Raw genomic sequence first — 2,664 nt, 5'->3', positions numbered from 1 at the left:
AAAACTTCACGGGTAGTATGACACTATATTCTCGAAAATTAACATTTTTCATAATTCTAAAATAATTCACGGGGATTGCATATTGTAAAAGTAGGAAATACTAGTTAACTTACCTCCAATTTACTAGACAATAAAAAGCATAGCACTTTAATTTGCTGAACTGGCAACATAAATATCTACATATAGTTACATAGTATCAGCTCTTGTGTAAGTGTGTGGGCGAGTGTGAGGACCCTACCAGTTCACTTACCTCCAATTTGATAATTATCTCACACATAAGCTGGATTAAAATATTGAATTATTTATGTCGATCAGATCGAAAATCCTACTTGCAGAATATTATCCAACATATATCAGTATAAGATGGCTAAAGATTCCATTATTGCACGTTGTGAAGGGCCACTTGCAACGTTTTTTTGTCACATGTACAACATTATCTTAGTCCAATAAGATATTATTAATTAATTTAAGCTTGAGATCTTTTCATTAGTTATAACTAATCATAGTCTTTATTAAAGATATCAACATTAAATTTTCCTATAAATGTGGAATGAACTTGCTACACTTTCATAACCAACTTCATTAGCTTCAAACTTTTTACACACACACAATATGGAAAGTTCACACATCCTCATAACAATACTTATCTTATTCACTTCCTCCATCAGTTTCATCTCAGCCCTTGAGCAAACAAATGTTGAATTCATAAGAACATCATGTGGTTTGACCACTTATCCAACACTATGCTTTAACTCCCTCTCAACACGAGCGGGTGCAATCCAAACAAGCCCTAAGCTATTAGCCCAGACAGCTCTATCCGTGAGCCTTGACACAACCCTCTCGACCTCTTCATCGATGGTTAAACTGTCAAAAGTACACGGCATGGATCCTCGAGAGGTTGCAGCCATGAAAGACTGCCTTGAGTTGTTGAGTGACTCTGTTTACGAGTTGAAAAGATCACTTGACGAGATGACTCATCCAGGTTCCAAAGAACCAGGGCTGGTGATGAGCGACATACAAACGTGGGTGAGTTCTGCAATGACGGATGAAGACACGTGCTCCGAAGGGTTTAAGAGTGACCCCAAAATGAAAAATGTCATAAGAGGAAAGATTGTGAATGTTGCACACTTAACCAGCAATGCTTTGGCTTTGATCAACAGTTACGCTTCTTTAAGCAGGTAGGTGGTTCAAGGAGATTATATATATGCTCCTTAGATGTACTATGTATAAAGTGCTTATATATATATATATGTATTTTTGTTTCTATGTATCAAGTGATTCTCATCACCAATTGCTTATATCACAACTTAACTAAATTAATGCATGTGGCGTTTGTGGATTTACGCATTAAAGATGCTCGCTCTAAATGAATTAAATCCATAAGATAATAGTATACCTTGTAATTGTATCTATAATTTACTTGACAACATGTTCAAATCCATCCATACATGTGTCTTTATCAAATTCAAATCACTAATAATATAAAGGGGTGTCACATACGGTTAATGCTGATCACTTGTATCTGTCGGCCAGTATCGATAGAAAAAAGAAAGATTCTAAAATACAAGTTTGTCTCCGGGGGGGAAGTTTTGACCAATAATAATTACTTACGGATCACCGATGAAAAATGTAAGGTTTTGAAATTGGATACCCACTCAGAACTTTCCAAACATTTGTTTGTGTCAATTACATTCGGAAAATCCGTTGATAATTTAGTCGCTAATGTTTTGATCAAAGTTTGGATTGGGATTTGCATTTGCATTCAGACTTTAGATTTCTCGGTGTGGGGTCCATCACCGATAGGATTCCATCGCTGAAAATATCCATAAGTAGCCTACCACCTTCGTGGGAACCGTCGAGTGTTTTCATGAATTCAAGCCTACAAGTGGCAATCTCCCTTTATTTCAAATATGCCAAATTGATGTTTGGCCGTGGTTTGTAGGAAGAGCCAATATCATTGGTTAGCGCTTCCACTTTGTTCCTGAGTTAATTTAAGGGTGGAAAAGAAAATAAATGGACCGAAAGAAAATTATTGTTGTATTCCAGAGTTTTTTCTTAAAGAAAGAAAATTAGAGAAAATTGTGTTCATGAGTTTCGTTAGATGAAGGAAAAGAAAACAAATGGAAGGAAAACAAAGAGAATTAAGAGCAAGTTAGAAGGATATGTTTTCATTCCAATTTAAAAAGAAATAGGAAAAAAAAGAAAGGAAAGATAAAATAGGAAAGAAATGAAAACTATTTTTTTTTCTTTCTTTTATTTTTTCTCTTATCAAGTGAATTCGGGAATAGAGCGTTAGACTTTTCATACATTTCTCGATGTGTGTCCATTGCAGGTGACATACCTGTCAATAATCTGTCGATAATGTTTAGATCAAATTTTGAATTGAATCGTCATTCATACTTTTTAGATCTTGGTGTGGGGTTCATTACCGGAGGTGATCTGTCAGTAATTCATCGCTGAAAGTATCTATAAGTAGCCTCACCACCTCGGTGGAAACTGGAAAGTGTTAAGTAAAACAATTCAAGCCTAAAATAGCAATCTCTCTGTTTCAAGTATGTCAAATCGTTGTCTGGCGTGGTTTATAGGAAGAGATAATATTGTTGTTTTCGTGTTTGTTAGAATTAATGATCTTGGAATTTAAAAATCCCTCATCGCCATTGGATA

At 35.2% G+C, this 2,664-nt stretch overlaps 1 pseudogene; it reads left to right on the top strand.

The window, feature by feature from the left end:
• The first annotated feature begins 546 nt into the window (after positions 1-546).
• On the top strand, positions 547-1,250 carry LOC143573127 (21 kDa protein pseudogene; annotated as a pseudogene).
• Positions 1,251-2,664: the final 1,414 nt, after the last annotated feature.

Source organism: Bidens hawaiensis, unplaced genomic scaffold (genome assembly GCF_021521415.1).
Source record: "Bidens hawaiensis isolate Kalapana, Puna unplaced genomic scaffold, B.hawaiensis_p1.1 tig00026210_1, whole genome shotgun sequence".
Lineage (NCBI taxonomy): Eukaryota > Viridiplantae > Streptophyta > Magnoliopsida > Asterales > Asteraceae > Bidens > Bidens hawaiensis.
This window is presented reverse-complemented; position numbering and strand designations above follow the sequence as displayed.